A 22,225-nucleotide genomic window follows, 5' to 3' on the forward strand; every position below is an offset into this window, starting at 1 on the left:
TTGTTCTGAATTTTGTTGTGCTTCTTTGAATTTTTTTTCACACTAGCAAACATGCATGTTCATTGCAAGGGGATCTACAACTCGGCTTGGAGGTTTATTTAGCGATATTGTCATGCCTTCTAGATCATCTTAGAATTAGACTCCACATATACCATGCCTGGGCACCGGGCACACATTGCTCTAACCCGTATGGGCACGAAAGGCTTTGAAATTTATCCAATGATCGCGTCATATGTTTCAATTGGTTTTAGAATCAAACTCTGTACCGTGCCACGACACGTTGCTCTAACTCATACTTTAATTGGACACATTGTTCTAACACATGTGTTGGCTCTCCGCCTTGTCACCTACTCACCTTCACCCTCTTCCACAAGGTTCATTGTGTTGCACTCGCAGGAGAGGTGGTAGCTTCTAGGGCGGGTGGTAGTTTCCAGCGCTCTTAGCCTTGAAACCAAAGTCATCACTGGAGGAACACTCGAAAAGAGGTCGTTGATGGATGGCAGTGCATAGTTCGCCATCCCGACGAATTTGGAGTTGGGAGAGTGAGGGTGTGTCCGCCGCACGAGCTCACTCTAGAAGACGAATGACACATTTCTCATGCCAAGAGGGAACTCAACCATGGAACTGTAGAAGTCACTCTCCAGCAGGAGGGGTACCTCATTAGAGTGCTAGCCAAAGGTGTTGGCCAACGTGTAGAACATGTGGCGACAATCTTCGGGTGGGACATCAGGCCCGAGGTAAACGTCGACCCGACGCTTGAGTGCGTCTACGTTAATGAGAGTCATGCCATTAAGGGCAGAGCACACTAGGGCCTCCTCCGCCTAAGGAGGCTCCAAGTCATAGAGCTACAAGTCGCTAAGTCGATCGGTGACGAGTTCCAATATTTTGAAGTGGAAGGACTAGCCTACAGTGAGCGTGCAGGCGAAGTGGGTTCACCTCGCATGGTTAATGGTGAACTTATCACTACTATCATTTTTCATGGTTTGGTAGTCTAGTTTTATTGAGGTGGCTTGTTGGCCCGTCTATCAAGCTTTCAGCAACCCTGCAAGGTTGTCTTCGTACCTTGAGCACTTGATCTCATGTTGGATATAACATGACTCTACTCAATACTTCTTTTCTACTAGAGATGCCTTTTGCCTCCTCGGGTGGGGATGAACTCAATAGCCCCACACAAATCAATCTCCTGAGCACCAACACAATCTTCCTTGTTGTGCTTTGATGGAGTCAATAACACCAAAGCCGTCTAGGTGGCGGCAACCATCAAGAGTAGCAAGAAAACCCGATTGCTTTCTCAACAATCTTCCAATGCCACTCATTGAAATAACTCAATGCAATGTACTAGAATGTTGGCCTCAAATTCAAAGATGAAATCCAAGTCAAGTATGTGAGTGGAGAGGCTCTTAAGTGGTTCTTGTATGTGTATGAGGCTTGGGGCCAAGAGTTCTAACACCGGGGCAACGAAGCTATATATAGCCCTACGCACTCAACTATCTCTTATGCTCTTACTGCGTACTTTTTCATGAGTATGAGTACTAGATAGCTCTGATGTGCAACTGGCGTGCACCACTAAAGAAATTCCCAACCATCATGTGTGCATTGTGCAAAATTGTTATTTTAAAGTCTGGTGTGAGCAACGGAGAATTCGGGTGCACTCCACAACTATGGTTTTGACAAGTACATGTATTAGGAGTAGTTCTAATTGCAGGAAAATACTAAAAAGACACTTATCTATGTAAATCATATGCATGGTCGATTATCACTTTTAGTTGATACAAACCAATAATGCATATCGTTGAGGGAAGTAATCGAGGACTTGGGATGTTCTTTGGAGAACTTCATATTCTTAGATTAGACAATGAGATTTCCATACATTCCCATGGTGTGTCACATAACTCAATATTTGACTTGCAGCTGAAGCTTCTCAGGGGTTGTCAAAGGTCAATGCACAACTGAGGTTTTATTATTTTATCTTGTAATTGTTGTTGTGCTTTCTGTTAGAAAATCTATCTTATTGAAATAAATTTGCAGAAACACATTGTTGCAGGATTATGTACAATGGCGCTCATTTGGTTAACACAATCTCTATACCCGATCCAAATGTACATAATCAGATGCAATATTAAAAATCTGAGTACGCATGGTTGTAGAATTGCAAAAAGTCTTGTTGATATATTTGTGGAAGCATATGGTAAGTTCAAGACTAGGGGGCAACATTGGTATAAAGGATTTTATTGTACACAATGGTTGAGCTGAAGTGACAAGGATTCTCATTTCCTGAGTGGCAAGTGACTATAAAAAGCTTTCCAACATTTGGAGGCATTTTATTCACACAAAAATCTACTTAGGTCAGTGATTTGATAGATACCTTACGGGCATAGAAAGAGTAGCCTTTGTGCCATCATACAACAAATCTAATGTGTTATCAAAGATAGTTCAGATGTATGAATCAATGACTAAAATAGATCAAAAAAAACTTTCAGGGGTGTTGTGAATAAAGTGCAATGTGGTGCTTGGATTACAGGAGTTAACAAGGCACACATCTTTGGGACAACGCTGGACCATCACATAAATACATATGGAAGACCATATTATGAATTAACAGGTTTTGGATGCTTCAGGTTTTAGACAAACTTCACAGCTTATGCTTCAGAAGAAAAGTTAATTTAATACTAGATCTCAAAACATGCCTTACTCTCTTCTCGCTTCTCTGAATAATAGTTTATTTTAGATTGTTTTTGTTGGGACGAGTGTTCCGAACATGTTACGAAGAGAGTAGAGGACAGAGAGCTTGGCAGTGAATAGGGGGACACATTAGAATTTTGAGGGCACATAAATGAGTGAGGGGGTGGGAGTCTCTTGCTCTCATGCCCTTGGGCACTATATATAGGCAATGTATATTTACAAGCGGCACCTTGGTCGGGGTGTTTTTTACATGCCACTTCACTGGCACTAGTTGGGCCTCTTCAGTATGGAGACTTGGCCCATATGCAATATGGGCTTCCCTCAAGAAGCCCCTCAGCTACTAGGTTATGGTCGGTACTGCATGACCTAATAGATGCTCATACAAGAATAGGCACAAATACAACTCGAACTTTGGTTGCGAGGATCGCCCTTCACAACCTACACGTGCTTGCCTCAATAACTCCACCCCAAAAACCCTGTCGGAAAAAAGCATGGAGAAAAAGAGCATACACACGACTCTAGCCTATACATGTGCTAACTCCTTAGGCTTCTAGCTCCAAGTGCCTTGATGTTGACCTTCCTAATGTTTTCATTGTTGGGCTTCATCTCCATCTGCCACTCCTATGACATGGTTCATCGGCTTCACTCGGCATGTCTGTCTTTTCCTGTAGCTCCCTTCGAGAATGGGTGTAGTCATCATAGTCAAAGTAGTTGTGGTCAAAGAAGGCTGTCGTGAAGCCTCCAAATCTTCTCTCAAGAGCGCTGGGCAAAAGCGTTCAACCTTCGGAGTGGTTGGTCTTTCGATATGCTCCCCTACCTCCTCTTGGCCGGCGCTTGTCACCCAATCCTCAACTGCGCTTGGTGTTGTCGACATAGTCGTAGTAGTGGAAGTAGATGTCTGGACCAAAGTTATCGATGAGCCCCTCAAGCCAAAATGGTTGATGAAGGTGTGGTAGACCTTAGTGCCGAAGGAGTTGACATAGCCCTCGAGGAAAGTAGCCGTAGGCACTGATGTTGAAGGTGTCGATGAAAGCTCTCGAGTCGTTGTAGTGGGCGAAGATGATGACAAAGCCCTTTGCTGAAGTGTTGGTGGAGGTGAGTTGTAGCAGTCCGCCAAAGATGTTGGCGAAGCTGCCTCCTAAAGAAGTGTTGGCAAAAGCATGCTGTTGTGGTTCGTCGAAGATGTTTGTGAAGGCCCCTCCTGCAAAGGTGTTTAGCAGAAGTGATGTTGGTGTAGATGCCGAAGATGTCAGCTAAGCCCCTCGTGCCAACGTGTTGATAGAGGCGAGTTGTTTAAGTTTGCCGAAGGTTTTGGCAAAGGCCGCCCTGCAAATATGTTTGGCGAAGGCGATGTTGATGTAGACGTTGATGGTGTCGGCAAAGCCCCTCATGTCGTTGTGTTGACGAAGGCAAGTTGTTTTGGTTTACTAAATGTGTAGGCGAAGACTCTGCTACAAAGGTATTTGGCAAAGCCCCTTTATGCTGAAGAGTTTGGCGAAGGCGATGCCACAGTGTAGACACCGAAGGTGTCGGTGGAGGCAGTGTTGGTGTAGATGCCAAAGGTGTCAGTGAAGTTCCTTTTGCCGAAGGACAGAGAAGTCACACAAAAATACATCTGAGTTGATAGGGTGCATTTTAGGGACTTAGATTGAGTGTTTTATAGTTTCGTCGAATATCAATTTGCTGGTAAGTTTTTTGACACTCAAAAAGACACTTGCTTTCTACTTGGTGCAAAAGATGGTTAGTCATTTCATATAATATGCCTTGATAGTGCGAAGACTTTTGCTTCGCATTTTGATGCCCGTGTAGGTTCCGGATTTCTTCCAGGTTTTTGTTGAGTCCTAGTGCCCGTATATGCTCGGGATATTTTCCAAGTGTTTGTTGAGTCATGTGCCCGCGTATTTTGGAGACTTCTTTATGGTAGAACCGCCTAATTTAATCCACTTCCAAGAGTACTTGTCTTTCATTAGACACTAAGTACCCGGGTAGCACATTACATCAAACAGTTTCGTTGAATACACCCAACGGGAGAACTCAAAATCCACATTTTTTATAGGATCATAAATAAGTGAATAAATCTTACAATATTCTTAGTCCATTTTATACACCACAAGATTACATAAAATTAGAGTTATTACAACATAGATTTTATACAACCGCAGAAAGAACAATTATAGTGTAACATAAGTAAAAATTGATATATTTCAGGTTTACATATTTTTTATCTTGCAGCATAAATAAACATGTGACCAGAGTTACAGCAGAAATAAACATCTATTCAAGACATGTTTAAACATTTAAATAAGGTAAACAATTATACAAGATATGATAGTAGAGTTTCAAGACTTTTCTTTATAAAAACATTTGGTGGTGGTTATAAATAAAAACTACGATTGCGGCGTAAAAGTAATCCTAGATAAGCCCACCAAGAGATATCCACACATAAGAGTTAGCTCTAGCATCCAACTATTACCTGCAACATGGGGAATAAAATCCTGAGTACTCAAGTGTACTCAACTTAACGGGAGAAAATAAAATGACTTGAAGTATATGTAAGGCTTATTTAGTTTGCGGGTTTGTTGAACTTAGAGGAAGCATTACTAATAGTGCATCCTTATATTCAAAATTTTAGCAGTCATGATTAGTTCATTAGCTAAACATTCTATGGCCCCGTTCGGCTTACCTTATAATCCGCACTATTTAGCTTATTTTTTCAGCCGGAACAGTGTTTTTCTCTCACAACAATTCAGCCAGAATAGTGTTTTCAGCCAATTCAGCCAAGTTTCAGCAAGCCGAACGGGGCCTATGTAAGCACATGTACTACTTTCAAGTATGTGGTAAGCAAACAGAAACATTTTAAGTCCTTATCCATATTGCAGTTCTTAATTCTTACTACGATGCTAGATAGTTGCCAAGCAGGTACCATCTCAATAAACCGATGACTCCCAGCTGAGTACCCCAAACACATGTCTTGTCTGAACCCAAAAGCACAGACAAGATTAGACCGTCCCAAACCTGTCACAGGGTCCAGTGTCCCCGCACAACTTGGACTCCAAATCCAACCCTGCAGCATATGTGGTAGTTTGTTGCCCTTGGAGCTCCACCTGTCCCCACCTCCGTACCAGTCGGCTCGGAAGGAGCCGGATACCCTGACAAATAAGGTACGCAAGCCTTCCTGGCCCATGATACAAGTATGTGAAGGGACATTCGAAACTTGACACATGGTCTAGACAACAAATGGTGCTTATTTGACTTAGGCGGGAAAGTGTGCACCCAGTACATATATGCCTGTTTATCCAAAAATGTGCTAGGTTGAACATTCTCTACTCGTTTTCTGTACTTATAGCTCGTGCAGGCCATGCACCGCCTATCCAATCGTCATGTTACTCCAACACGCCCGCACCAGGCAGAATATCGCCATGTATAATATATTTCGCTCCATCTAACCAACATGTATAGTATATATATTAAGCACCAACTATCCGGATCAGCAGACCTTTCTTGACCAGCAGACATAAATGGTGCAGTGCATATGCATCAACTATCTCGATGTTCATTCTTCACATCTGTACCTGCAGGTGCGCGCGCCCTGCACTAGTTAATTTACATATATACACAAGCATGGCTACTCCACACTACTTTTTTTTTAGCAACGCTACTCTACACTCCTAAACATTATTTTGGTCTCATATTTTTAGCAAAGTCGTATTTTGGGCCCCGTTCAGCTTATACTATATTCGGCTTGTTTTTTTCGACCGGAACAGTATTTTTCTCTCACGACAATTCAGCCAAAACAATGTTTTTTAGCCGCTTTCGGCCCATACCAGCGAACGGGACCTTGGTGAGATACACATACCGTGATTTTCCCTTGATTTTTAGTGGCCTCTAAACACCATGCCGTGCCCGCCGACAGGCGCTGCGGTGACGGCGGCCATGTCCGCCAGGTCCCCCGGTGGTGGGGCTTGCGGCGGCGAAAGCGAGCTCATGGGCGCGGAGAGTGGAGACATCGACCCATGGAGCTGGGGGCCCATGACTATACTTATCTATAGTATATGTATGTATTTGGCCCATACGGTAACTTGTTTAGGTCCAGTTCAGTCTGCGTGGCTACCGGCGAGTCGGCAACTAGTCCGCTTCGTATTCACGCGTCCCTTGCCTATTCGCGACTTCGCATGACGGCGTGCTGCTGTGGCCGTTCCGTTGTACCCGTAATCCCGTGACCGTATTTAGGCAACGGGCGGCAGCTAACGCAGCGGCTCTGCAGTCCCTGACTCGCCGTGGTCTGCGGATGCCGGATGGTGAATATTGAAAAGGTTGAAGGCGGTAAATATTAAATATGTTGCAAGTTATTTTTCATGAACTAAATATATATTGCAAGTTAACTTTTATTAATAGTACTATATATTTCAATCGTCACGTTAAAATATTATGTGCCCGGCTGCTCGGCTGCTGGTGCTCCCGTTCAAATTTCGGATAAGACTCAGGGCCTGTTTGGAACGCAAAAATTTCACAGGAATCAGTTCATTTTCACAGGAAAAAGTACAGGAACGGAAAAAATCCCGCATTCCAAACAGGACCTCAAGCTGAGGCTGAGTCGTTCAGCGGCTCACTGGCTTAGCGAGGGAGGGACAGCAGGCATGCAGGCAATCAGAGAGCATACGAAATTTTCATTAACGCTAAGAGCACGGTTAATAATATAGAGCCCACCTATATGGTAGTTAGCTTTTCATTAATAATATATGGTCCACCTGTCTCTCACAAGATTTTTTGGTTCTCGTGCTTAAGCCGGTTGTAAGCTTACAGCTTGCTTCTCTTCTCTTTCCTCTTCTCTATGTTCTACCTCAGTATTTAGCCAGCTTACAGCCCGTTATTATAGTTGCTCTAAGAGCAAGGCTCATACAGCCAGTTGTTAGCTGTAAGATTTTTTTGTAGCCTTCTTTCAGCTTACTCGTATAGTAGTTAGCGCATCACTATTAATACATGGCACGAAACAACGCAGAGACCGAGCTGGCGAGCTCGTGCAGTGAGGTGGCGTGGACGATCAGGCAGGCTCACGGACGGATGCTGGCTTGCCGGAGAAATGCGATGCCCAGAGCCCAGCTGAAGGCGCCTGTGCAATGATAGGAAAGTGTCCTCCAGATACAAGTTTGAGAGCTTCCCTAGTAGGGCATGCTTGTACATCATTCTGATTAGTACACATTATGTTGCTAGTGTGCTCATGATCAGTACAAAGTATTCAAAGCCTGAGAAGCAAGAATGTGTGCGGGGGGTTTTTTTTTTTTTTTGACAACAAGAATGTGTGCGGTGTTGTTGAGCTTCCTGGAGATCTTGAAAATCTTGGCATGAAGGCTCCGTTCGCTTCGCTGAAAAAAACAAGCCGAAACATTATTTCGGCTGATTTGTTACGAGAGAAAAAAACTGTTCCGACTAAAAAAACAAACTGAAAAAACGGATTATAAGATAAGCGAACATGGCCGAAGTCTTGAGCAACAATTGATAAACTTCTGAGTGATGGGCTTGTTCTCCCAACATGGAGGATTAGAATGCTCTGACCTGCTGAAGAAGGTTACTAGCTGTTGATTATCCGACAGAAAGGTGGGTTGCCGGATTTGGAGTGTTGAGGCAATATCAGCAGCAAGCGTCAAGGCTGCTACTTCTGCCATTAGCACAGATGTTGATCGGAGAATTATCGCTTTGATGTATAATGCAATTTGAGTTGGCTGCTGTGTGTCGATGATGAAGATGCCCAAGCTAGCTCTTCCAGCAGCTCGAGGATAGGAGCCCGATGCCGTGGCTGCATCTCTGTATATCCTGGTAAGGATAAAAACGGATGACCGATATCACTGATATTAGATTTGTTTTTATATTTTTATTTGGATTTGGATTCGATACAGATAATGTCAACCATACCGGATAGGATACGGTTGGATATCGATATCATAAATATGCGATTTCAGTATCCGTGTATCGGATGTTGAATATTCGAACTCGATAAGAACAGATCTGAACCCCTCTAAACGGATTTGGTCTCGAATACGATCGAAAAAATATCCGTACCATTTTCATCCATAGATCCTAGTTCATGAAAGAGGTAGCATGTCACTAAACATAGGCATAGAGGCATTTGGCTCCTCTCCATCAATTGTTGTTCCTGCAAGTAGGAAAATATCAGCTCAGCACTACTTCAGCAGTACTTTTCAACGAACGAATAGTGATTTACTCTCACAATAAATCAGTGTAAGCATCAGCATAAGCCAAACTTCAGCGAAGCGAACAGGGTTTACCTTGGGAGGTTTGTTGATTAGGGGTGCTCTAAAGTTTAGTCCATGTCACATTAGACGTTCGGATGCTAATTAGGAGAATTAAACATAAGCTAATTATAAAACTAATTACATAGATGGAGACTAATTTGCGAAACGAACCTATTAAGCCTAATTAATCCATCATTAGCACAACCACCAAAATATATGACTAGTTTTTTTTCCAAACATGGTTACAACACGTAGACTCAAAGTTGCGACCTCAAATTTGAGTAGGAGCAAGCGCAATATTTTGGTCTATATGGTTGACCAGAAATGATGTAATATTTGACAAAAAAAATGTTTCACTCCTATTTATAGGTTATTTTCAAGACGACTCACTGGCCATGGTTCTGGTCCACACTTCAAAAGGAGGCCTACCAACCAAATTTGAAAAGGCCACGCCAACTGATGGAGATTGTAGCAATGAAAATTTCGCCAAAAATGGATGGTTGTTTTCTAATAGGCTTAGAGCTTAATTTATTTATACAGTCTTCCATACTTTTGACGTTTTTTGTGAGCTTTTCTGCATCAGCCAGTGGCTGAAACTATGTAATAATGAATGGTTGAGTGCAAAACTCTTGCAGAGGCTGGAAAAATTCCTTTATCTAAAAAAACACATGTTATTGTAGCACCGTATTGTCAAATCATGAATTAATTAGCTTTAATAGATTCGTCTCGCAAATTAGTCGTCATATGTGTAATTAATTTTGTAGTTAATCTATGTTTAATACTCTAAATTAGTGTCAAACATCATATGTGACAGGGACTAAAATTTAGTCCGGGTAACCAAACACCCGGCTGTGTTTGTTTCCCTCAGACAAAAGTTTAGCCCTGTTACATCAAATCTTTGATACCAATTATGAGTATTAAACATAGGCCCCGTTCGTTTTGCTGAAAAAACAAGCTGAAACACTGTTCCGGCTGATTTACTGTGAGAGAAAAACACTGTTCCGACTGAAAAGACAAGCCAAAAGTACGGATTATAAGACAAGCGAACAGGGCAAATAGGCTAATTACAAAACTAATTACACAGATCGAGGCTAATTTTGTGAGAGGAATCTATTAAGTCTATTTAGTCCATGATTTGACAATGTGGTGCTACAGTAAATATTTTCTAATTATAGATTAATTAAGGTTTAATAGATTCGTCTCGCTAATTAGTTTATCCTATACAATTAGTTTTTAATTAACTCGTATTTAGTCCTCTGGTCCGTATATGTACGTTTGATGTGACACGATTAAACTTTAGCTCCGGAATCTGTTGATCTTTGTTCCCATTCCCAACATAGGGTGACGATGTACTGATCTGAGCCACGACTGCATTGTGTAGCTGCCAAACAGGCCATTCCTCGCTTTCCATATGTACCACAGAGTGGTTAGTATTTATTGGATCTGTTCATCGGTGCTGGTTTGGCTGATTATCAGCGAGAGGGCAACCTGTACACCATCTTGTTCAATAGGTAGGCAAAGCAGAGGTGCATAAAGGAGGTTGAGCAGAGAACCATCAGCATGTTCGTTTGTTCGTATACGATCGTGGATTACAAGCTGGAATAATATTTTTCTCTCATACCAAACCAGCTAGTAGTAAATAATCTACGATTGTTTACGGCGAAACGAACAGGCTGTATAACACTCTAGCAAAAGGATAATAGAAGAACAAGTGTGCATCATTTTCATCTGCATTGCAAGTTGAGCACTCTTTGCTTATCTTGTCCGTGAATTTCTTGCTCTTCCCCCAGTTGCTAGGGCTCTTCCGATTAATCTCCAGGTGAACGTTTTAATACATGGAGGTAGCTGTTTATGTTTCCATACTCTTTGGAGGATGGTAATGGCCTGATTTGAAATACCTCTAGCTCCTTGTTGAGGGATGTCTTCTGCAAGAAAGTGTTGAGGTACCTGAACGCCTCTTTTGAGGTGCAGGTTCCTTTTTTAGACGGCTTCCATCTTATGATATCAGACTGATCTTCATTATCGTGGGAGATTAGGGCCTGGTTTAGATTGTAAGTTTTTTCACTCTCTCTCTGTCACATCAAATCTTTGGACACATGCATAGAGTATTAAATGTAGATAAAAAAATAACTAATTACACAGTTTGATTGTAAATTACGAGACAAATCTTTTGAGCCTAGTTAGGTCATGATTGGACAATAATTGTTAAATACAAACGAAAGTGCTATAATACCAAATACTGATTTCTAACCCCGATCTAAACAAGGCCTAGATCATTGTTCCAAGTGTGGGCCTTTCCCTCTTTTTGAATCGTCAAATCAGGGGGTGGCCCTTGGTCAATTATCGTGGCCTGACCTGGTGAATCAGTGCAGGCATCTGCAAAGCCCGTTCGTTTGGCTGTAGCTTGTCGTAAACGATCGTAAATTTTCAGTCGGAACAGTATTTTTCTCTCACACAAACTAACCAACAGTACTTCTTCACGAACCAGCAACGATACGAACCAACCAACCGAACAGGTTGTCGTGCTGAAACTGGGCTGGGTTGGATGTGCCAGACCCATACGGGACCTAATAGAAAAATAATTAAGAAAAAGGTAATTAAATAGATGGGTTGCTTTGAGATCTATGCATTTTGTAAAAGAAGGGTATTGGAGCAATGCCCCCTACATAATATTAGTCACTGCACACATGAAGGCATTTTTTTCACAACTCGTCAGGCTCCCGTTGTTGTTGCTGGCCCTAGTTAGAGGGAAAGGGTTGTGGTTTAGTTTCATACCTTCAGTTCTACTCTAGTTAGAGGGAACTGCTGTGGTTTATTGGTTTCTTTGTTAGGTTCACACCTTCAGTTCTATAAATAAGCACAAGGTCAGTTGCAGTTAGCTTGTCAAAACATATGAACTTGGTGTTTGCCACCTACAGATGCTGTTGTTACCAACTGTAAAGATCACACATAAGACTAGCATTATAGAAGTATTCAACTGATTTCTGATCTGATGATTTCTGGTCTCCAATGCCTGGCATCTTCAAATTTTTGATTGCACTGCTAACTTATTTTGCAGCTTCCGACCTCGGACTGGGATTCGTCACTAGCGGCCCCCATCCGGCGATAGAGATGATGTGGTTCGTATCAGTGGACAACGGGTGGCTAGGGCTACTGGTGCCGCCTCAGCTAGAGGATCTCCGCCGCCACCCACTGCAGGCCTGTTTCGGTATACTCCTGGCTTTTCTGGCAACGACCCTTTGGAAGGAATGTTTTGCCCACCTCTCAGATTTGATCAAAGCTAGACTCTGCAACTCGAGCAGCTCAACTTCGCCCCCACTCATGGCGAGGGACCAAGCTGGAATCCGCAAATGGACCTCCAAGATTGCCCCCGCCTGCCGCAACGGCCTGCTCTACCTCCTGTCACTCCTGGAGTCGGGATGGGTGTGGATCTGGGTGCTGGTGTTCATCCTCTGCACCAGACGCTCCCTGGTCGGTATACAGATTTGGATTCCACTATCCTTCGCCCACGCCATGACGATGGACTCCATCGACATCAGCCTGTTCGGTTGGCTGGTTCGTATCGTTGCTGGTTCGTGAAGAAGTACGGTGGATTGGTTTGTGTGAGAGAAAAATACTGTTTCGGCTGGAAATTTACGATCGTTTACGACAAGCCACCTACAAGGCGCCATAATGCCTCCTAGCGTGGAACTGTCGGTGTTCAGGCGGGCACGCCGGAAGTTCTAGAATGACACATCTAGCCCGCCTGATCGACGCTCCCAAAGCGCAGCGCAAGGCCTCTTTGGAGGTCTATGGCTACTTTGGAACGAAGAAGTAGCGGTCACTTAGATAGCTCTAGCCATAACTTTATCTTAGCTTTGTGTGTACATAACCAGATCAATATGTATGTACGGAGATCCCCTTTGGGTCTTTTCAACTTACTTTTGCTGCAAAAGCTAAAAGCTAATTAAAGAGATGAAAAGCTACAACTGTTTTTTTTTTATAAAAACAGCTTTTGTTTTAGTACAAAACTGGTTTTAGAGGAAAAAAAATTACTCACCTCGACACTGGTTATGAAAAGTATCGGTTCGTTCGTTCTTTCTTTCTTCCCCATCCGTGACATCTTCCCGTCGCGAGCGCCTCTCGTCTAGCGTCTAGGCGGCGCCGCTCCTCCCTCTCCGAGCGGTGGCGACGCTCCGGCGACCCCGCAGCCCCTCCCGCGCTCGGCTCCGGCGACCCTGCGTCCCCTCCCTCTCTGGCTACCCCGTCGAGCAGCAGACGCGGCTCCGACCCCTGCCCAGCGGCGGGCATGGCCAAGCACTGTCGCGGGTGTGCTCTGCCTCCTCGGAGCTCCGTCGCCGCGGGCGCGAGCTGGTCCTCCACCACCGGCGATCACGGACCCGAGTGCAGCTGGTCCTCCACCCCCGGCGTGCTCTGCGGGGGAGCTGTTCATCCACCACCGGCGTGCGCGGACGCGAGTGCAGCGGCGTCGCCATGCCCGACGCCCCCCACCGCTCGCGAGGAAACTACTGCGGACGCATCTGCGCTGATGACCCAGGTCCCGTTTCTCTGCACGCATGCCCGCAACGCTTCGGTGAGTCCCGTTTCTCTGCGTCAGAGCCGGTGATCTCGTGTCCGCTCGCAGCATGTTCGACGAAATGCCAACGAGGGACACGAGCTTCGAACTGCATCGCCCGGAGGCCGGAGCAGCAACAAGCGACGTACGCGCTGGAGTGCTGGATGTGATGCTTGGCCATCTCCAACGCACGTGCGTGTGAGAAATAACAGGAAACTATGCATAATTTGAACATCTCAGGGTAATTGTGAGGCAATATAGCAGTAATGATTTGGTTTGGTTTTGTAGTGTTTTTCATTTGAAATAGTTGTTTTGGTTCTCTAGTGGTTTTGATTTATATTATGTTGATGAAATTTAATAAAAGCATGCTTTAATAATATGTACCAAGCATAAATTTAGTATTTGTTTTATTTATGTGGTATTTCCTTTCTAAATTTGTCATTTACATGCGAATCAGTGAACAAAATAGTTTTTAAGGAGCAATTTGCATATAAACAATCTTCAAGCCTTCAGGGGCATTACATGTATTTCTTATGAAAGCTACAGTTTCACTGTTGCTCTAACCAAATGGTTTTTAGCTTTTCCCACAGCTGCTCTACCACGACTGTTTTTTCATAGCCCACAGCTCATATCAGTTTTTTTCAAAAGCCACAGCTCAACCTAACACGGCCTTAGATAACTCTAGCCATAACTTCATCTTAGCTTTGTGTGTACGTAAGCAGATCATGAAGAAGTTTGGCCTTATATGTATGTATGGAGATCCCCACCACCTAAATACTGCTAAAATCTGGATGGATGTGCAATATTTACCTCTTGTTTTAGGCCTTTTGGCATTGCTCTTGTGTTTTTAGTTAGTTAATTATGTTCACTAAATCAAGGTGCTTTGTAAATTATTAAACTAGAAAACCAAACAAGTAATTAAATAAAATAAATAATTTTGTAATTGAAAAATTAAATTAACTTATCCTGATCGGCTCTTGGAATTGAACATGGACAAAGGGCTGTGGAGGTTCGTTGCGTTGTTGGCTCCATGTTGCCTGATGCCTCCTTATCAGTATCGTCGGGCCAGCTTAGCTTCCGAACAGTCTTCAGATTATTTAATATGTACTCTTTATCGACTGATGCCTGCTTATCAGTATCGTCGTGATGTTTTTGAACCATACTCCGTATTAACTACTAGCTACTCTCTAAGACTCGAGTCTTATGATTATGTGCACAACCTATAATTGATGCTAGTCTTTTCATGCATGCAATGTTGCAGCAAGGAGGGGCACTTCACTTCACAAATGAGTTGTTAGTATTGCTCAACCTGGGTTTGGGGGCTCTCATTTCAATCTTGTGGCTTTGTGCTTACATTTACATGTTCGGAGTTCTGTAAAATTTAAGAATTAATACTTTTGTCTATGCATTTTTCATACTGCGAAATCTTGTGGCTGCGTGGCCGGAGTTGGTTCGGTGGCGTGATGCGGACAAAGCCAGGCGGCGTCGGCGGCGGGGGAGGGGCAAAGAGTCTACAGGTGCAGGGCGGGGCAGGGACGGGTCGACCAGGGTGGTCGTCGGCGGGAGCGCGGCGAATGGGGCAGGGTTGGGAGCTCTCGTCGACGCGCTGCAATGAAGGGGAGTTTTGGGACGGGAGACGAGTTTTCAAGGGAGTTTTGGATAGAGGAGAGGAGAGGAGAGATGCGTCGCTGGTGGTGAGGGACGGGCGTAGTGGGCGGTAGGAGGCCTGCAAGTCGTGTAGCCTGCAGGAAAAAGATTCTATGCGACACCACGCGACATCGCTGGTCATCTTGCTTGGTGGAACTTGTAGACTCACGTCGACCAAATGGGCAGTGTCGCATAGAATTTTTTTTTCCTCACAGCCAGGGTCGCATGTGAGGGGACTACGTCACGGACGAAAATTGCCGTGTGCTAAGAAAAGAGTGACGGACGAAGCAGACGGCGGACTACGAGCCGAATACGTGAAGGCGTGTTTTACTCATCATCGGCTTTATTCGTTTCTCTTATAATCCGTTTTTTTAAGTTTGTTTTTCTAGGTAGAATAGTGTTTTTCTCTCACAACAAATCAGTCGAAACAGTATTTCGGTTTGTTTTTTCAGCCAAGCAAAAATGACCTTCGTATAGTAGAGATTTATTTATTTCATCAATTCATTTTTTCGAACCGGAGGTTTCCCTATTTCCATTAATCTAACAGAAATACAGTGTTCGAACAGAGTAGCAAGAACCATCAGGACAAGACAAGACATCTAAGGTGTTGTTTAGTTGCACTTCATTTTGCAAAATTTTTCAAGATTTTCCGTCACATCGAATCTTTGAACGCATACATGAAGCATTAAATATAAATAAAAAAATAAAACTAATTACACAGTTTAGACGAAATTCACGAGATGAATCTTTTAAGCCTAATTAGACTATAATTAGACACTAATTACTAAATAACAACAAAAGTGCTATAGTACTATTTTCCAAAAAATTTCGCAAACTAAACAAGGCCTAAGAGAACTGCCACTAAAAGGTTACCACTGCGCTTCTAACCAACCTGCTGGGCCCTGGGAGTAACACTGCTACCGTTTAGAACAAAAGTACCAACGAACGTAGAGCTTATTGCAGAAATTTAACACGAGATACACAAGAAGCTTTAGGACCCGTTTGGCTGGTTACGGGCGGCTCCGACTCCTACGCCGAAATTACTGTTTATCTATATGTATTTCACTGTTTATCGAAACCCTTTTTCTCTCTCCTCTCCTCCCCACTCACAGACGCAGTCGCAGTCGCAGCAGCCGAAGCCAGAAATTCGAGCTCCGCTGGCTCCGGCTTCCGCAGCCTCCTGTCGGCCGCCCAGCGGCCAACACCCTGCTATAGTGCCGAAGCCGGAGCCGGCAGGAGCCCGGCCAAACGGTTCCTTAGTCTTCAGACATGCTGCACAAAGGAGGACCTCCACCCCCACAGAGCGCACGTATATGACTTCAATCCTTGTGATGGCTGTCCGAGTCCATCCTTTAGCAGCAATGTCGTGTTCGGCCTCACCTTCTTGTTCAGCAGCTTCAACGCTATCTGCAACATCGTGTTGACGCCGGCTTCCAGAGTTTCCTTATCTTCCTCCAAGTAGAGTCCTGCTCAGTAACTCATAAGTGCGCAGCATGTTCGGGAGGCCGTATCGTATCGTGGATTATTTACTGCTGGCTGGTTTGGTGTGAGAGAAAAACACTGTTTCTGGCTAGAAATTTACGATCGTTTATGAGCAAACGAACAGGCTAGGATTATGAACAATCTTGCCCTCAAAGCAGAGTTTGTTCCTCGCTTTCCAGATGGCCCAGCAGATGGCCACGATTCCCAATGTGTAAAATTTCTTCCCACAGGAAGCCATTTCTCACACCACACCCAACATTGGTCTAATGATCTGGGAATATCATTCGCACCAATGCAAGTTGCAAAGGTTGCCCAAACCGTTTTTGCAATATTTATTATAATGAAATAACAGGTGTAAGACAGATTCATTCATATGGCAAAAATAACAGGCAGGGTCACCTTGCCACCTTCTCCGAATCATGTTATCTTTTGTCAGAATTGCATTGTTTATCACTAACCATAGAAAATTTTGAATCTTAGCAGGCATTTTACCTTTCCAGATTTTCTTGTGATAAGGGCTAGAATAATTAGAGGTGAGAGCATTATACACTGATTTAACTGTAAAAAGGCCTTTTGGACTAAATTTATTTATTTCACCAATTCATAAAACGGGGAAAACAATAACTTTAGATTTCTTTATAAGCAATTACCTCTTAGGCCCTGTTCGGCTTACCTAGAAGCCGGCTTGTTCGGCTTCTTTTTTAGCCGGAACAGTATTTTTCTCTCACAACAATTCAACCACAACAGTGTTTTTCAGTCAGTTTCAGCCAAAATTCAGCAAGCCGAACGAGTAGGTAATGAGTACCGTAGTATTTGTCAAATAGCCTACGTCACAATTCACAGGACCAATACGCAAAGATTCCCACCTGTCCAAATAATCATCAGTACGTGAAGATCTAGGTAGATTAAAAATTAAAGATTGGAATTAGTAGATTGATCAAGGCACGGGCATAATAATGTGGACTATCCCATACAGCATGCCACATTTTTCGTAGCAACTCTCGGCAGTTGGCAGCTGCAGAGGCAGAGCACGCGCTGGCCGTGGCCGCCGGGTCACGGCGTCGGCGTGCAACGTGCTACTCCTACAGCATTTCGTCAGACATCAATGCGGGGGTACTTTCTCGTCCTTCATTACTCCATTCCCCACCTGCCCTCTGTACTTCTCCTGATCTCCTCCCCTCCATCCCTCCCACTCCCAGCCACACCGGAGAGCTCCAGCGGGAGCCCCCGCCCTCTGCTGTAGCGGACGGCGTGGGCGGCACCACCACCACCTCCTTCTCTGTCGCTGGCCGGCCATCCTCTCACCAAGTAAGCTGCAAGCCCTCGTTTCGTTTCGTTTTATTGAGTGGCCCAAAGCTAGGTTTTTAGTCGGTAGTGGAGTCTGTGTCCATCTGATTCTGATGTACTATTACTGAGCTTCAATGCCCACCTCTCGTTGCTTCAGCATTTTCTTGAAGACAAATTGCTCTTTTTTCTGGAAAATAAATAAATCTTGAAACATATGTGTGTGCACGCGCGCACATGAAGGCATTTTCCTCACGATTTGTCATACTCCCGTTGTTGTTGCTAGCTCTAGTTAGAGGGAAGCAGGGCTGTGGTTTCTGTGTTAGTTTCACACCTTCGGTTCTATACAAGCAAAGTTCAGCTGCAGTTTAATAAGAGAGAAAAAGAGTTTAATTAGGTGCCTGATATTAGAAAAGAAAAAGAAAAAGAATTAAATAGGTGATATCGCATGGAAATCAAGTTGGTCTTGTGATGTATGACATTTTGTGAAGCCAACGATGGGGAGGGTAAATTTGTGAAGCCCATCCTAAGTCCAATTTTCTCATAACAAAGTTAGGAGCCAAAACACAAAGCCCTAGACGCCGCCCGAGAATGGTGCTGACAGGGCGCCAAAGCCCACTCGCTGACAAACAAGCAGCAAAGGAAAAATTGAGAAACTAATTACAACGAATTGAAGGCACTTTCCAGTTGCAGTTAGCTTGCCAAAACATATGAATTTGGTGTTTGCTACCTACTTATGCTGCTGTTACCAACTGCAAAGATAACATGTAAGACTAACATTATAAAAGTATTCAACTGATTTCTGATCTGATGATATGATTTCTGGTGTCCAATGCCTGGCATCTTCAAATTTTGCTTGCACTGCTAACTTATTCAGCTGTGCAGCCACCTACAATTGTAGGAAGTACATGTATATGCATGGTTATTTGCGTCCATTTTCTCTCTTATTAAACTTTGAATCATTTGTATTCTCTTGTAGACTTTGGGTGATGGCAGCTACACAGTCTCTGTCTTGGTCTGACCTCCCTCCGGAACTCTTGGGCCTTGTCATTAAGAGTCTCCCATCCACAGCAGATCGCGTTCGTCTGAGAGCAGTCTGCCACCCATGGCGGTCCAATGCACTGCAGTTCCTGCCCCCTCCGCACCCATGGTTCACTCTCCCAGATGGAGCCTTCCTGAGGATTCCTGATGGTGAAGTTATTCGATTGCCTCTGCCAGACGGTGCTCGTTGCCGTGGTTCCATTGACAACTGGCTCTTCCTCATGCAAAGGAATGGTGAGTGCTCACTGGTGAACCCTTTCTCCAAAGCCACGGTGGAGCTTCCTAAGCTAGCTACTGTTTGGTCTCAAGACTTGTCCAATGCAACCTCTGGATTTCATCCAAGTCTCTATAAGCTGGTGGCACCCTTGGACTCATCGCCAGATTCACTTGTTGCAGTGCTGATCTTGGATGATGCTGATTGCAGTACAGTATGTATATGCCAGCCCCCAATTGTTACTGACATGTTAAGTGCGAGGGCCCTGCATCCTTTACAGGTCTTTCATGATGTCACATTCTTCAATGGGAAGCTCCATGGTCTCTTTTTGTGACAAACTATTCGTGTTTGATATTGATTATGACCTCAGTGACAAGCCGAAGATCTCATGCACCAAATGTGTTGTCGACCATGGGGAGGGTTTACGGGACTTGCCCCAGCCCTTATCCGAAGGAATGGTTCCTATAAAGAAGGAATATCTAGTTGAATGCTCTGGTAGACTATTGAGGGTGAGACGATTTTATCAGTGTGATTGTGGTGACCAGGCACGTCGTTACTTAAAGAACTACCGAACTGTTGCATTTGATGTCTTTGAGACAGGATTGGGCACTAACTTTAGGCGGTGGAGAAAGGTCAGTAATTTAGATGGTCAAGTGCTCTTTGTTGGCCGTCATTGCTCCAAGTCTTTCTCTGCTGTAGAGTACAATGGAATTCAAGGGAATTGCATATATTTCATGTGTGACTACAGTCCTAACCCTGTGAATCCACTTCATGACTCTGGTGTATACAACATGACAACTGGGGTGATCTCGCCATTGCTGTCAGAGACTGCGGCACTGCCGCAGCAGCATCACCGTGGAAAGTGGTGCCCCACATGGATCTTCCCTGCTGATTATATGTAACTGGGCCAGCTTAGCTTCTGCAGTGTCTTTAGATTGTAATATGCTCTCTTATATATGCCTGATGCCTACTTATCAATATCGTCGGGCCAGCTTAGCTTCTGCAGTGTCTTTAGATTATGTAATATGTACTCTTATATATGGCCTGGTGCCTGCTTAACAGTATCGTCGGGCCAGCTTAGCTTCTGCAGGGTTTTTAGATTATGTAATATGTACTCTTATTGACTGCTGCCTGCTTATCAGTATCGCTGTGATGTTGTTGAACCATATTAATTACTAGCTACCATCTAAGATTCAAGTTTTAATGATTATAGGCACAAGCTATAGTTGATGCTAGTGTTTTCATGTATGCAATGCTGCAGCTAGGAGGAGCACTTCTGTTATGACCGGCACCCATTGTACAAGGCGTAGGCCCATGACTGGCTAGGGGCTACCGGTCGGGGGGGGGGGGGGGGGGGGGGGGGGGCTTAAAAGGCCATAGTTATTTTATTTATTCCTATTATTATTAGAGAAATTATTATTAGAGAGAAGTATAAATACTTGTAGAGATTGGATTAAGTAGAAACAGAGTTGTTTCTGGCTTCCTGAAGGGAGCCGGGATTTCCTAACCCTAGCCGCCTCCTGCTGTTGTCGCGCGTAAACAGTGTCGTTGCTACTGTAGCACCGTGAGAGTTCTAGGACTGCAGCAGCCGACGTACTCTCGCCGCCACGGCCCCTCGCCGGCGTCGAGAGTACAGACCACGTCCTCCTCTCTTCCACCTCTATAACCTACGCAAGTAACGTCGGTAGGGCATCAAGTCCTATTAGCCTGGTATCAGAGCCTCCAAGTATCCGCCGCGTCGCTCTCCACCACAGCGCCTCCCGCAACTTCAGGCGTGGTGGTGACCCCGTCGCTGCCGTTGGGATCGGTGGCTGCGCCAGCCCCGGTATTCTCGCCGGAGCAGACGACGGCGGCAATCGTGGATCTCAGCCACTGCATGCGGAGATCCAGGAAACGCTGCGGGCGCTCCTCCAGGGACAACTGACCATCACGCTGCCGCTGCCCACACAGCCACCACCACCCCCTCCGCTGCCGTCATCAGCCGCATCCTACCCGGCCATCTCGTACCCCTACGGGATGCCCAGCGCGGCACTGCCCTCGCCGCCGGCCTCCGTATCGCTGCCGTCGACATATGTTCCGATTCAACAGATTTGTTTTCCTCTGTCGCCGTCGTAGATTCCAGCCTGGGCGCTTAGTTCCACGACAGAGCCAATCTACTCCACGATGACACCGCGGGCGTCCATACCGCCGGCACTGACGACGGGCGCTGTCGTCGCTCATGGTGGGCCGTTCACAGCAGGCACCCTCTATGGAGGTGTCGATGGCACGCTCCTCCATGGCAGCAGCCTCCTGTCGCACTCCATCGCCTCTCCAACCATCGACAGCTTCCCTGCGGGTGCTAATCAAGGCGGCGAGCAGGGGGGTGATCATGGGCGCCACCCCTCGAAGTTCTTCAAGCTGGAGTTCTCGGCGTACGATGGCTCCGAGGACCCCTTGAACTGGCTCAATCACTGTGAGCAGTTTTTCAGGGGCCAGCGCACACCGGCCTCCGACCGCACCTGGCTGGCTTCCTACCATCTCAAGGGGACGGCGCAGACATGGTACTACGCCCTCGAGCAAGATGAGGGCATGCCTCCTTGGGATCGCTTCGTGGAGTTGTGCCGTCTCCGCTTCGGGCCATCGGTCCATGGTACCAGATTGGCCGAGCTAGGGCGCCTACCTTTCTACTCCACCATCCAGGAGTTCTCTGACCGCTTTCAGGCGGTGTTGTGCCATGCGCGCGACATCTCCACAAAGCAGAAGGCCGAACTCTACGTGGGCGGCCTCCCGGAGCACATTCAGGTGGATGTGGAGATGTGGGATCCACCCAACCTTCAGACCGCCATGTATTTGGCCCAGGCATTCGAGCGTCGCGCGGCGGCCATGCCTCCAGCGCCTCTCTAGCAGGGCGCCCGACCTCCTTAGCGGCCTACTTTTCCCCCGTGCGTGCCAGGAACGGGTGCTCCTCCACCTGGAGCCCCTGTCCCCCCAGTGGGTGGACCAACAGCGGCAAACAGGGCGCCCCCAGTGTGCCAGTTCTGTCGCCTCACGCCGGCCGAGCAACTAGAGCGGCGTCGACAAGGGTTTTGC

The sequence above is a fragment of the Miscanthus floridulus genome, chromosome 18 (genome assembly GCF_019320115.1).
Source record: "Miscanthus floridulus cultivar M001 chromosome 18, ASM1932011v1, whole genome shotgun sequence".
NCBI lineage: Eukaryota > Viridiplantae > Streptophyta > Magnoliopsida > Poales > Poaceae > Miscanthus > Miscanthus floridulus.